General features: G+C 45.3%; 1 pseudogene; it reads left to right on the top strand.

Moving 5' to 3' along the window:
- Positions 1 to 487: 487 nt before the first annotated feature.
- On the top strand, positions 488 to 2,821 carry LOC114897481 (annotated as a pseudogene).
- The last annotated feature ends 12,469 nt before the right edge of the window (positions 2,822 to 15,290 follow it).

Here is a 15,290-nt window from a genome sequence, read left to right as displayed (position 1 = left end):
AATAAATAATAATAAATCTTAAAAGAAATTTTAAAAGTTCAACCCAATTAAAAATGCACAAACTATCTGAGCAGACACCTGACCAAAGACATACAGATGGCAAAGATCCAACATGTCATAAGGGAACTGCAAATTAAAAGACCTGTTAGCATGGCTAAAACACAGAACGCTGACAACACCAAACGTAAACAATGATATGGGACAACAGGTGCTCTCGCTCACTCCTGCTGGGAATGTAAAATGATACAGCCAGTTTGAGACACTGAAGCTACTTTTCTCCACTGGGGAGGTGAGGCTCAGTTCATTATCTTTCCAAAACGCAAGCCTGCTCAGGCACCCACAGCTGGTGCTGAAGTCCACTGGGGTCTCACTCTAGCAGAAAAACCATCACAATCACCACAGACACCATAACCTGCATGATGGTTTTGCTTCTGTGGCAACAGTGCTCACTCCTTCAGAGAAACTTGTCTGACTTAAAAGAGACTTTATGGGACTCTGGAATATGGGGACCGCCTGCTACATGAATGCAGCACTGCAAAATCTGACATATACGCCATCTCTTGGCAACTCTACACCGACTCAGGGGTACTCTCAGATTTGTCGGCATTAAGGATTCTGCATCCTATGTACTAGGCAAGCCATCATCATTGTGATGTTATCAAGCCATCACACCCGTGAGTTGCTGGCTTCCATACACACAAGCAGGAAGATGTCCATGAATTTCTGATGTTCACTGTCAAAGCCATGCAGAAGGCACGTTTGCAAGGTGACAAGTAGTTACAGTGTCACTTCAAGGGCACCACCCTAACACGACCAATATTTGGAGGGTGCTGGAGACCTTAAATCAAGTGTCTCCATTGCAAGGGCATTTTAAACACCTTTGACCCTTACCTGAACATTAAGCTGGATATCAAGGTAGCTCAGAGTGAGAGCCAAGCTTTAGGATAGTCGATGAAGCCCAAAGAGCTGGACCACGAAAACTCCTGTCATTGTAGTGTTTGTCTAAAGAAGGTGCCTACTGCCAATGTTTACTTTGCACACTCCCTCTAAGGTCCTCATCCTGGTACTGAAACAGTTCACAGGTGACAAAATTGCTGAGTAACCATATCCCGAGTGTCTTGACGTGCAAATCTTCCTGTCTCAGCAGAACGCAGGACAACTTGTCTGTTTACTCTAGGCTGTGCTGGTCTATGCCACTTTGAGTTGTCTCAATGGACATTACTTCTGATATGTAAAAACTGGGAGAAAAAAAGAGTGGGATGATGGATGATCTAAGGTAGCCACCTGTGACATGACTTCTTTCCTGAGCCAAACTGCCTATGTCCTCTTTAACACTCAGAAGAGCGAACTGGAAAGAAAGAGTGGGAGTCTGGCAATAGGTAGGGAATCAACAGCCCTTGGGCTGATGACACAGCCATGGGAACAGATTTAGGAAGCCCTGAAGGAGATGCCTACATCCAAGTTCCTGAGTCACAGGAGAATTTGGAAGAAACACCAACCAAAGGAGTCACCTTAGACCAGGGGAAATTTCTCCAAGAACAAAACTGACCGAAGCCTGAATTCAACCTCAGGAAAACAGAATTCACCCCGGGGCGCTGCAGTGCAGTTGTGATTCAGCAGTCAAAATAAAGAGGCGGGATGAGAAGAATCTCCAGAGCAGGAAAACTACCTGCTGAACGTTTCATTCAGGGACATCCCAGCTCAGGCGGAGAAGAGTAGCAAACTCCCTTGTCTGGGGCAGAGTGCCAGAGGTACCAAGAGAAAAAACAAGAAGGGTGAGGAGCCTGTGCATGTATTCCAGTTATCTTGGTACAAGTGTTGAGGGCGCACATGTGCAATGAGCACATACACATAGTCACTCTGGGGTGAAGAAACAAAGGTGAGGCTCAGTGACGTGTACACTGGTGCCACTGTGTAACAGTGACGGATCCAGAGCCGAGGCCTTGGAAGGGAAACTGTGCCTCGATGCCCTGAAACATGTGTGGGATACGTGTGAATCGTCTTAACAACTTTGCATATTTGATTTCGGAGGTTTTCTAGTGGGATTGGGTGTTGTACATATGCTGATAGGTTGTCAAAAGAGGTCTCAGGGTGAGTTCTCAGGGAATACCGGGCTGAGCAATTAAGTATTTGGAGGGATTCTTAGTATAGATTTTGTGGTTTGTGGGCGGCATAGATGGGATAAGCGTATGAGCGCTAAGTATGAGAACTGAGGTATTTTTTGCACATCACCTTGCCTTCGTCAGATATGGGATTTTGCATTTGAGCTTATGTTTTGTAAAATTCAGAGATATGGGGAATGTGTGCTGGCGTTCTATGTGTGAAGATTCATAAACTTTTGGGGTTATAGAGACAGCAGGGAAAGTTTTATTTGAAAATGGGGGTAGAAGGCACTTTGCCTTAATGGTGGAGCTTTTTATGGAGACATGTAAATGCTCTAGGAATAGTGTTTTTTTCCTGTATTTTGGCTGCATAGTATTAATATCTTACAGAGTTCTCCTGGTTGCCACCTCTATCTTTAAAAGTTATGTATCCTCGGGCTTCCCTGGTGGCGCAGTGGTTGAGAGCCCGCCTGCCGATGCAGGGGACACGGGTTCATGCCCTGGTCCGGGAAGATCCCACATGCTGCGGAGCGGCTGGGCCCGTGAGCCATGGCCGCTGAGCCTGCGCGTCTTGGAGCCTGTGCTCCGTCCGCAACGGAAGAGGCCACAACAGTGAGAGGTTCGCGTACCGCAAAAAAAAAAAAAAAAAAAAAAGTTATATATCCTCTTTCCCTAAAACAATGATCTTTCCACGCAATAAATAGAAAGCTCGTATGAAACTGAAACTAAATTATAAATAGCAAATGTCCAAATCCATAAAGATATAAATACAGGGAAAACTAACTAAATGCTATATGCTATGTTTACTTGCTTCAGTTCATTAAAATAGAAGTTATATAAGAACTTCCTGAAAACTCAATTAATTTTTTTATATATAGTGGGGCACAGAGGAATTCAGAAACATTTACAGCACAAAATGACAATGTCACCAGTTTTCAACATTTCCTAACAGATACACTTACATGTTAGAACATGTTGGCTTGGGAAAACTGAGTATTTAAAACAATGGGGTATTGGAAAAACAGCGACAAACATCCAAAAGAGCAAAAAGGAACAGTAAAAATTACAAGCATACAAGCGATATATATAGAACAAAAAAGAGGATGTCACAGAAGCTGTTCTTGAAAAGATTTATAACCTGAATTCACATGGGGCACATCATGTAAAAGAGTAATACTAGAAACAAAACACAGACGAAAAAAGGGGCAAATAATTATGGACAAAGCAGATATGGGAATTACTTTCAATTATATGAATAATTCCAAGACAATGACACTAAAAAACACAAATTCTGAGCCTGTTCCCCAGTGTTTGTGGGAACTGACTTTATAAAGATAAGCCCGCTGTCACTGAAAGGCAGCATCTTCCCAAAGAAACCCTCCTAAACACACAGGCCCGGCCGTGTGCGTTAGTGTGCATGTGGGATGGGAGCCAAGGGTCAGATAGTAAACTTCCACATGGGGACTGTATTTGTTGGATGTACAGTGGCGTTTTTCTTATGGTTCATACTTGTACGCATTACTTGCATCTTATCTGAGAGTATCAAATAAACAATAAAAGTGATGTCATTTTGAGAAATCATTTTGAAAAAATAGAAGATGTCACAAAGGACACTATATTAGTTTCCTAGGGTTCCCATAACAAATTACCACAAACTTGGGAGCTTAAAACAAGAGTAATTTATTCTCTCAAAGCCCCCAAAAATGTGCTGGCAGGGCCACATTCCCTCCACAGACTCTGGGGACCGCCCCCGCCCCCCGCCCTCCAGCTTCTGGCAGCTCCTGGCCTCTGCTGGCTCATCTCAGCCTCCGTCACCACGTGGCCTCTTTCCCTGCGGCTCACACTCCCTCTCATCTCTGACAAAGATACCACTCACTGGACTTAGGGTCCACAATAAATTAAGGAAACAACTTGAGATCTTTTTTTAACATCTTTATTGGAGTATAATTGCTTTACAAGGTTGTGTTAGTTTCTGCTGTATAACAAAGTGAATCAGCTATACGTATACACATATCTCCATATCCCCTCCCTCTTGCATCTCCCTCCCACCCTCCCTATCCTACCCCTCTAGGTGGTCACAAAGCACCAGGCTGATCTCCCTGTGCTATGCGGCTGCTTCCCACTAGCCATCTATTTTACATTTGGTAGTGTATATATGTCCATGCCACTCTCTCACTTTGTCCCAGCTTACCCTTCCCCCTCCCCGTGTCCTCAAGTCCATTCTCTACATCTACAGGCGTCTTTATGCCTGTCCTGCCCCTAGGTTCTTCATAACCTTTTTTTTTTTTTTTTTTTAGATTCCATATATATGTGTTAGCATACGGTTTTATTTTTCTCTTTCTGACTTACTTCACTCCGTAGGACAGACTCTAGGTCCATCCACCTCACTACAAATAACTCAATTTCATTTCTTTTTATGGCTGAGTAATATTCCATTGTATATATGTGCCACATCTTCTTTATCCATTCATCTGTTGATGGACACTTAGGTTGCTTCCATGTCCTGGCTATTGTAAATTGAGCTGCAATGAACATTGTGGTACATGACTCTTTTTGAATTATGGTTTTCTCAGGGTATATGCCCAGTAGTGGGATTGCTGGGTCATATGGTAATTCTATTTTTAGTTTTTAAGTAACGTCCATACTGTTCTCCATAGTGGCTGTATCAATTTACATTCCCACTAACAGTGCAAAAGGGTTCCCTTCTCTCCACACCCTCTCCAGCATCTATTGCTTGTAGATTTTTTGATGATGACCATTCTGACTGGTGTGAGGTGATACCGCATTGTTCAACTTGAGATCTTTAACTGTATCTGCAGACACTCTATTTCCAAATAAGTTCACATTCACAGATCCCTGGGGTTATGAGTTGGGCTTATCTTTTTGGGGTCACAGATTCAACCCATGACAGACGTCATTTCAGCCTCCGTTGCAGGTGAATGGTGAAACGGCTCAGAAGCACAGTCAGTGACTAAGGCATGGAGAATGTGAATGTATTTTTTGGCCTCTGTGTGTTCAGCGCGATGGACAGAGATTTTAAGTTTTTCCTTCCTAAACTTTATGTGCTTCCAGGAACCTTATTCACTACAAATTGCAGTGCTACCAACATGCCTCTTTCTCTAATATGGAATAAAAATCACATCAAGTATAAAATAATTTCCAGCTTCCTTCAAAAATGTTACTTCAGAGCCTGCCTGTTTTGAAACTTGGTCTCTGAATACTGGCCCCTTAAGCCATGAACAGGATTTCAGGTTAAATGTGGATTTCCACAATCCAGGCTAGTGCTGTGCATAAATGGCATGCTTGTGAAGAAAACACTCGCTGAAGCAAGAGAAACTGAATGTTCGTCTATATTGTGGCATAATTTAGTCATCTCTTACCTGGGTGGGATCTTAAGAAAAAAAAAGTTTTACAAAGAAACGTGAGACCTCCCACATTTACATGGTTTACAATGTAAATTGTGCAGTTTAAACTGTTACAGTGTATGAACCACATTTTGGTAGATGTACACACATCTAATTAACACCTCCACATGGATTCAGAAAATTACAGAGGCTCTGGGGTTCAGGGGCTACCCCTCCAGCCTTTCTTGCCAGGCACAAGCAGTTGCTGTTCCTCACTTAGGACATGTTCAGGGTCTCAGGCAGAACGAGCATGTCCTCCCACCGCCATCCCTGCTCACGTGGACTGTTTCCAGCCTCTGACAATTCCCACATGCTCTTCCCTAGAAGTTACTGGGAGGTACTGTGGGGACCCTCTGTCAGCCTCTTTAGTAAATCAGAAGCTCTCTGGGGGGCAGAGAATTTCATGCAATGTTTTATAACAAGAATGATAAATAATAACAGTGGTAATAACTTCAATACTGATGATTAACAAGAACAATGACAATGAGGTTGAGGATGATAATAAGCCCAAGGAGATGGTAGAAAAGATAAAGACTTCTAAGAGTCGCTGACCACGTGACCATATCAGCACTCATGGGTGGAGTGGAGCCACACCAAGGTCTGTACGGTGAGGCATGTTCCCTGAGGACAAGAACAAGTAGGAGGATGGAAAAGAAAACTACCGGGAAGAGGTCCTGGATACACACGGGGCTCCCGCGTGTTGACTGGGACTGGAGGACTCTGGGGTGGAGGGAAGGAGACCTAGCTCCTTCTGTGGGCCTCACAGCCTCCTCTCCTCTGAGCCTGGACATGTACTCCACTCACCCAACATACCATCCACCTTCCGGTCCTCCTAGAAGCCTAGACAGGGAAATTCCAAGCCTGTACCTTGCATTTCCAAACCTTAATCTCTCCAGGCTTTTATGGGGATCTGGAGCTGATGACAGTCAAGCAGCCCCTATTCCCACCATACAGTGTACCCCAGAATTCACTGAGGTGAAACACACTTCTCTTCAGCCAGGACACTGGTTACGGGATTCTCCGACTGCTAAACAGAGGAAACCAAGGGGTGGCTTGGAGAGGGCTTCATGGCCATCTTTATGCCCAATGCACAGCACACTAAGAAAGCACAGCGTGCCTGCTCCGCACAGAGTCAACGCACCCTCCCGCACCCCGCCGACTACATGCCACAGCGCAGCCCCTTCTCCATTCCTCGTCCCTATTCCTGTTCATCTCTCAATTGTGAGCAATTCTGAACCTCTTCTGGGGTATAGGGACCAGAGGGTCAAACAACAGTTATCCTTCAGGAACGACATCTGAGGCACAGGCCCTCTCTCTCCGTCGCTCCAGATTGTGCTGGGTCTGGGACGTCCAGAAGAGCTCACATGACCAGGCACCACTTCCCCAGGCTTGGAAATGATTTCATCTGAAACATGCCTGCCTGAGCTGTCTCATAACAAGTGCTCAACCAGTGTCGGCAGTTGTTCTTCCTACTGGATCCACACAACCTCCATGGGCATCTTCATCATTCACGTGACCACCATCATCCTGGAGGGCAGGGGCCCCCAAGGCCAGAAGAATACTGAACCCAGATGGCTCAGGAGTCAAGGGCCCAGAGTCTGGACTCAGCCTGCCTGGATTCCAGCCAGGATCCCCACATGCTGGGCGATGCACAAACGGAGATGGCCCTTGTCCTCACAGGGTTGTTAAGGGGTGGAAATGGTTTCGTGAGTGTAAAGTGCTGAAACCTGGAAGATTATGAGTCATGGCTGTTCTTATTTACATATGGGGTGACAAGGGCAGTTTGCAGGTGATAAGTGAGCAGAAGGGCAAGAGTTCAAGGTGAACCCATCTCCACAGATCCCTAAGACCATTTCGTTACCCCCGTTGCCTTCTGTGGGGGTGGGTCTCTCCATTTGAACCTGTCTTAAGTTGCCTGACTAGATGTATCACCTAGAGAAGCAGTGTCAGAAAATAACACCAAACTGTTAAGATAAAGAAAGCAAAGCAAATAAAAAATTGCCTTACATTTTACAAAAAATGTGCTGAGAATTCCATGCTACAATCTCTTGGGCACAATTAAAGTAGCCAGAACACAATCGAAAGGGAGACAAGAAGATCCCAACAATAGCCCCAGACTTCGGGGCTCTTGACTCACACCAACCATAATCCCCACAGGTTAGGAATCTTTGGGAAATGTGGAAATGAGAAATATCACCCAGCAGTCACTCCCCTCTGGTCTGGGGTGGATACCAGCAGCCTGCATATTTTCAAGAAGTTGCTTTAGGCCAAAACTGCCCCCAGGATACCACCCCTCATGTTACTCTCATGATTATGGTATGTTACAAGGCAAAAGAGATCTGGCAGATGTGATTAAGGTCACTGTCGGTTGAACTTGAAAGATTATGCAGTTAGATCTAATCTAATTACAAGAACCCTTAAAAGCAGCTTTCTCTGGGCTTCCCTGGTGGTGCAGTGGTTAAGAATCCGCCTGCCAATGCAGGGGACACGGGTTCGAGCCCTGGTCCGGGAAGAACCCACATGCTGCGGACCAACCAAGCCCGTGCGCCACAACTACTGAGCCTGTGCTCTAGAGCCTGCGAGCCACAACTACTGAAGCCTGTGCGCCTAGAGCCCGTGCTCCGCAACAAGAGAAGCCACTGCAATGAGAAGCCCGTGCACCGCAACTAGAGAAAGCCCACGCGCAGCAACAAAGACCCAACACAGCCATAAATAAAATTAATTAATTAAAAAAAAAAGAAGCTTTCTCTGGATGGAAGTAGAAGGGGAAGAAAGGGAGATTCCAAATGAGAGATGGACATGTCCTTAGATGGAATGTTAAACCAAGACATACCCAGGTGAAAAGTCTGGGCAAGTAAAAGCAACTTTCTCAGCTTGGAATGGTCAAGGAAGACTCTTGTAAGGGTATATTTTTTATTATAACATGATGGAAGGAGTAAAGGAAGTTAGGAACACAAAGTTTTTTTTGTTTTTGTTCTTTTTTGCAACAATTAGTGTATTTTACTGTATTTAAATTATACCTCAATAAAGTGCTACTAGCATAAAGCCAAAAACCTGTACTTATTTATAATTTTTATTTAAAAAAAATTTTACTGGAGTATAGTTGATTTACAATGTTGTGTTAGTTTCAGGTGTACAGCAAAGTGAATCAGTTATACAGATACATATATCCACTCTTTTTTAGACTCTTTTTCCATATAAGCCATTACAGAGTATTGAGTTCCCTGTGCTATACAGTAGGGCCTTATTAGTTACCTATTTTATATATAGTAGTGTGTATATGTCAATCCCAGTCTCCCAATTTATCCCTCCCTCCCTTACCCGCTGGTAACCAGAAGTTTGTTTTCTATATCTGTGACTCTATTTCTGTTTTGTAGATAAATTCATTTGTACCATTTTTAGATTCCACATATAAGCAATATCATATGGTATTTGTCTTTCTCTGTCTGACTTACTTCACTCAGTATGACAATCTCTAGCTCCATCCATGTTGCTGCAAATGATATTATTTCATTCTTTTTTATGGCTGAGTAAATATTCCATTGAATAGATGTACCACAAGGGATTTTTTTTTAAGATTTGGTGAAGAAAACTTCCAAAGAGATGGACTTTAATTTCTTTATGAAGTGGGGTCCAGCACATTTATTGAGTGAGTTAGGACAGAAGGTGGGTGAAGTGGAGAATATTTGAAATAACGTTGTTAGGGATGAAAGAGTTGGATATGCAAACAATGATGCAAGTCAGGGGTCCTAGAACTACAGACCGTGTGCGAATCTTACTTGCTGCACCGTAACAGTTCTAGGTTAAGAGGTGTCTTCAGGTTCTTCGATTTTGAAAAATACCAAAAGAAGAACATTCATGATGTGTAAAAATTATATATGAAATTCTAATCCTTTTCCCATGTCCTTGTCCACTGGAATACAACCACACTCATTTGTTTATGTTTGGTTGATGGCTGCTTTTGTACAGCTATGGAAAAACCGAGAACTTGTCACAAATACACCTGCAAAGCATAAAATATTTAATATCTGACCACTTACAGAAAAAGTTTGACTACAGAAAAGATCTGGGTGTTAGCTCCAAAAAGCAAGGAACTCTATTTTTCACACTGATGTATTCTAACAGTACAAAGAAGACACTTAGGGCTTCCCTGGTGGCACAGTGGTTAAGAATCCACCTGCCAATGCAGAGGACACAGGTTTGAGCCCTGGTCCAGGAAGATCCCACGTGCCGCGGAGCAACTAAGCCCGCATGCCACAACTACTGAGCCTGTGCTCTAGAGCCCACAAGCCACAACTACTGAGCCCACATGCCACAACTACTGAAGCCCACGTGCCTAGAGCCCGTGCACCGCACACAACTACTGAAGCCCACGTGCAGAGAAGCCTGCGCACTGCAATGAACAGTAGCCCCTGCTCACTGCAACTAGAGAAAGCCTGCGCACAGCAACGAAGACCCGACGCAGCCAAATAAAATAAATAAATTAAACAAACAAACAAAAAACAAAGAAGACACTTAGCATGTTTATGTGGAATTAGTGAATGACTTCTATGCAGTTTGGGGGATGACCATTAGTAGTAGTTACGTTACTAGTTTCAAGCTTATGGTATCATAATACAATATGTGGTGTTATTTTATCCAGTAGAGCTCAATCACTTACTAGAAAGGTCTCAGAGACAGAAAGTAACGATTTCTCCAGGAAGAGCTGATGAAAGGTGAATGGGGTACAGATATATGAGGGTGGTTAAGTGATGGCATAGGAAGACATTAAGTCCAGAGTTTGCTAACAGACAAAGACCAGCCCGTGTCTCACCTGCTGGCTTTGGATCACCGAGATCAAAGCCCTCCAATGGCCCAGGGCTTGGGGATTTGCGCACAGAGATGTCTGGACCTCCTGGGCCTAGCAAGAGCAGAGGGCAGAGGGCAGTGTGGTGGTAAGGATCACATGCTGCTGGGGGCTTAATGTTCACGTAGGCAGGGCTGCTACGCTGCAGGAATGTGGGCGTGGCTCAGGAGTCCTGCCTTCCTGGCAGGGAGCTGCGCCCCATCAGCTAGCTGGCTGCTTTCCAGAAAGCAGGTGGGTTTAGGGCAGTGGGTGAGTGCCTATCACCCCCACTAGTGTCCCCCAGAAATCCCCCAATTACACCTCTGCCTGACTTCTGATGGTTTGCTTTTCCCTTCTGGCGTGGTCTTCCACCTTCAAGGAACACGTTTCAAGGTAGAGAACTACGTACGACTGCAACTCAAACCACCCCATAAGTACTGATTTGGGCGCTCTGTCACTCATTCAGGGTAGGCTATACTCTATTCTCCCATTTCCTGACATTATTATTTATCATTGTTGCTGTTGTTGTTATAAGACATTAAATAACATTTCTCTATCCAGTCACGGTCTGATTTACCGGCTAGGATGACTATTTCCAACATATACACACACACACAGGTTTCGTGCTCTACCACAGTACCTCCTGATGGCATTTTCCCCGACGAGTGCCTGGAAATTTTCAAGTCCCCTTCCAGGTGCTCAGACCTGCAATTTCTACAGGGGAGCTTGAAAAGGGCATCCTGTCCTGCCTGAGCCCCTGGAAAATATTCTAAGTTATCTGGGGCCCAGCAAGGGCCCATGGCTGCCCGAAGTTACTTGGAGGCCATCTTTGGGTCACAAGAGTCACTTCAAATTTCCTGAGACCTCTCAGGGCCAACAAACCACCAAGGCAAGTTCAGAAGTCTTGAAAGAAGTCCTCACCTGTGCAGAAATTTCTAAGTACACCCTAGAACCAGGGAACCATTAATACCACACCAGGTCACAGCCTCACAGCCAGGAAACTCTGAGGATGCCGAGGGAACAATCTGATGGCCCATGAACGCTCTAAACAAAAAGTACAAGCCCAAATGTCTGACCTGAAGGTGGCCAGCAGAAAGTGCAGCAAGGCGGTCAGCAATGAGAGAGTGCTGCGGCCTTAATATTTGGTGTAGGTGGAGCTTTGGAGGGAAGTAAAGATGGATCCTGAGTCCAGCTTCCCTGGAGGAAACATACACACAAACATATTTAAATGAACGAAAAATAAGAGTTGTCTCTGAATGACAAATTGTTTTCCAAATGAATTTTCATGCCCTATAATTTTTGCTAATTTCTATTTCAGCATTTTTTTAAAAGAAAGAAGAAAAATGAGTATTGCTCCTATGAGTTGGATTACACAAAAAAATCAATATGACCATCTATTCTAGAACATCCTTCATATAAGCAAAACTTATAATAAATATATAACGTACCATTTGGAAACCATATCGCAATTAAATAAAATCCATACAAGTAGTTTTCTACATTTAATTTGATAGTTTCCATGTATCACTTGGCCTAGTTGACAGAAACCATGAGCTCTATGAAAGTGAGTTCCTGCTGCCCCTAAATGCGTCTCTTTCTAAGGCTGCTGCCAAATAAGGTATGACTACTGTCTAACAAGGTGTGCAGGACTCCTTACACAGTATGAACTTAGATTCTTTAGGCCAACTGTTGCTCTTTTGTAATTTCAAACAAAATATTACACAATTTATAGATACCATTTCTTGAAGAGAAGCCTTATAAATTTCACATTTTAATTTTCATTCTAAAAATATCGAAACAAGCTCAGTGAAACTGTACCATATGAAAAACATTTGAAGAGGAAAAATGGACACTGCATATCTCTAGCAAAAATTAAACACCAAACTATGGTATTTACTCACTCTCTTTCACTCTGTCTTTCCAAGTGCATCAGACCACCTCCCTCCTCTATTTAAACCTCTTTTTCCAGTGGGACACGGGAAAAGTAAAAACACCAGGCAGGGCATTTTGGCCCGTAAGAGCCACCGGAAAAAAAAAAAGTTTGTCAAGCCAGGAACTGCTTTTGTTAACATGGAACATCAGTGAACTTCATCTATCTCCTGCCTGGCACTCTTAAGATTTTCTAAGTGGCCCTGAGGACCCAAGAGCCACTAGTGTCTGCCTGGAAAGAATGGAGAGGGTGCCTATGCCAGTTAACATTGCTGCAGAATTTTCTAGGTCAGTTCAGGAGCCTGGGAAACGCCACTACCCAAATGCAGTCCCATGGAAAGCATTCTAGGCCTGCTTGGAAATGTTCTAAGTCCCCTCAGATACCCAGGAAAGGCTGGTGCTGGACTGGAAGGCACTAAGGGGGGCACACACTGAGAAATGACAAATTCTTTAAGTTCTCAGGGGACCCAGGGAAAGACTTGTACCTGTCCCCCTTGGTGGCTAGGAGCGGCAAGGATGACTGGATCCTTGAACATTTGTAGAGGAAAGACAAAAGGAACTTGAAGAGAACATTCACTTAGTTGGAAACCTTAGCTCAAGACCAACTAAGTCAAAAGATCATATAAGCAAAGAAAGGAAGCTGTTATATACTAGAATGATTAACTAGGTTTGACTGTTAATAAAAACATTACCAACATCCTTACCAAGAACAGGTTAAAATAGTGTAAAGTACCAAATAATATTTTCAATATGTAATAAAGACTGGAAAAGCATTGAGGCCGCTAACCAAACCTGAGACCATACATTTCAAAAGGAAAATAATGTGGAAACTAGAAAGCCATCTAATGAATGGGATGGGATCCACCCTCCTGTTGCCCCTACTGTTGCTATTGATCAGGGCCCTCTCCTCCTACTCTGCCCTCCTCCATCTCTCTGATTCCACTGTTGTCTATTTTCATTGATCGCACTGCTTCTTGCTTAGCTCACTCTCTCCCACTCTTACTGTTTTGCCAAGTCCACAGGATCCACCCACTCTCCATCCTCTACTTTGCAGTCTTTTTCCTCACTCTCCCTTGCTAGCTGTCTCCCTGGCTCTCCCTCTTTGTCCCTTTTTCCTCAACCCCCCGCCCACTCGACATCCACAGGGGTGGAACAAAGATGCTCTAACCAGAAAAGCACACTTTCCCGTGAGACATCAGGAATGTGGACACACGTTGGCGTGTATCGCCAGCGGATAGGATTTGGGACAGAAAGACACGGGGTGTCACTTCACAGGACTGATCCCCTGCCCCCAGCCCGGCGCTCTAGGGCCTTTCTGAGGCGGTGACCGCGAAGGGCAGAGAGCGGCACGGCCAGGCCGCAGGAGGCCCAGGATGGGCAGGTGGTCTCAGGAGAACACTGGCGTCTGTGGAGTCCCAAGGCCGCGGGAGGGCGCGGCGTCCCGGGCTGCCCCGAGGGGCCAAGAGGGGCGATGCGGGGCGCGAAGGGCGAGAGTCCACGTCGCGAGTGGGGACCTGACACGGCGCGGGTCGGGCCGGGAAAAGGTGAAGAGACCGAAGGCAGAAAGGCCTGACGGGGACGGCCTCGGAGCGATTTTGACCGGAAACGGACGCGGACTCGGACCCGGCAGCCGAGCGCCCGGCATCCCGAGTCTCAGGGCGACGCGGGCCGGAGGGGCGAGAACGGGGACCCCCAGAACCTGCGTGTGAAGGATGCGGTCGGGAGGGGGCTGTGGAGAGCGGCTCTGATTCTCAGAGCCGAGGGGCTCACTCACCCGAGGGGACCTTCGCTCCCGAAATCCGCTTCCGCGTCGGCAGGAAATTACGCAAGTGGGGCGGGGCCTTAGTCAGGGAGAGGCGGGGCGGAGCAGCGTGGGCGTGGGCGAGGCCTGAGCTTTCCCGCCCAGCTCGCGGCCGTTTCCGGGTCAGCCCCTACCCAGGCCGGACACACCTCCAGCCTCAGCGTTTGTGTGCGTTTGATTCGGCTGGTGTCCGGGGAGCCGGGCTGCGTGCTCGGGGCTTCAAGTTAAGTGTTTCGGACAACTCTAGGTACGAGCTTAGAGCTGTGAGCCCTTTCGTGGTAAATGCTGGGATGTTTCCCTGTTAACATGTTGAAAACGGTTTAGGTCGACATCCCCTTTCGCGCCTGGAGACTCGTGTCCTGCGAGTGCCTGGGGCGCGACTCGGCCTCGGGCGGGGACCTCGCTGGGTCCAAGTGGGCCGTGGTGGGATCCCGAACAACGTCTGTGGTTCCTGCTCTTGGAATGGGTTATTCAGTTTAGCAAGGGCTGGAATTGTCTGTGCTGGCGATGGAAACCAGAGCGACCATGATTTCCATTTCTGCTCCCGGTTCACCAGAGACGCCGCCCTGGGCTCAGTATCGGGGACTTCATGGGGCTAGGACCTGGGCTGCGAGGCTGAGGGGCTGAGGCATTGCTTTACAAGAATAAAATATACTGCTGTGTAGATGTAAATTCTTTTCTCCTTACATTTCACTTGTTCAGTTTCACTCATCTTGAGGTGATTTATGAATGCAAGACCTTTGGGACAAGCGTGGATGCTTATCATTAATTTCTAAATATATTGTAATTTCACATTTTTCTTTTTCTATATCACAGAGCTATGTGAAAGTTTTTAATTTAAAAAATGTGAGATATTTTAATTTCTTTGTTTTCTATTTCTCAATGTTTTATGTCAAGTTAGGATGAGGCTTACAAAAGAGTCAAGTGATATATATCTGCATGTGTAACTCATCCAGCCTCCCAATCACCTTCTCCACCAAGTCTTCTGCATTTAGGTTTATACATAATATGTGCTTGGGAGTCTCCATATCAACTGTAGTGATTCCTCTTGGGTCCATATGGGGTACATATCTCCCTAGGAGAAGCTGAGTCCATGAGATGAGTACCTTATGAGTAAACCAGTCTTTACACCACATATCTGAGTCTCTGTTTCCTTGGCTGGGGATTAGATCTAATGAAAGCTGAGAAGTTAAAAGAAGTGACATTGCACTGAAGAATAATTTCTTCAG

Source organism: Monodon monoceros, unplaced genomic scaffold (genome assembly GCF_005190385.1).
Source record: "Monodon monoceros isolate NGI ecotype Baffin Bay Population unplaced genomic scaffold, NGI_Narwhal_1 Super_Scaffold_17, whole genome shotgun sequence".
Classification (NCBI taxonomy): Eukaryota; Metazoa; Chordata; class Mammalia; order Artiodactyla; family Monodontidae; genus Monodon; species Monodon monoceros.
This window is presented reverse-complemented; position numbering and strand designations above follow the sequence as displayed.